Below are 212 nucleotides of genomic sequence, written 5' to 3' on the forward strand. Positions count from 1 at the left end.
GCGAGGGAGAGGAGGGAGGCGAGAGGAAGAGAGAGAAAGAGAAAGAGGGAGTGAGAGAGAGAGAGAGAGAGAGAAGAGAGAGAGAGACAGACAGACAGAGACAGAGAGAGAGAGAGACAGGACAGACAGAGATACACAAAGAGAGAGAGAGATGTAAGCGAAATTGGAAAAAAAATCGAGGGAAAGGTGGAAGGCGAGAAAGAAAAAGCGCG

The sequence above is a fragment of the Penaeus monodon genome, chromosome 26 (assembly GCF_015228065.2).
Source record: "Penaeus monodon isolate SGIC_2016 chromosome 26, NSTDA_Pmon_1, whole genome shotgun sequence".
Taxonomy (NCBI): domain Eukaryota; kingdom Metazoa; phylum Arthropoda; class Malacostraca; order Decapoda; family Penaeidae; genus Penaeus; species Penaeus monodon.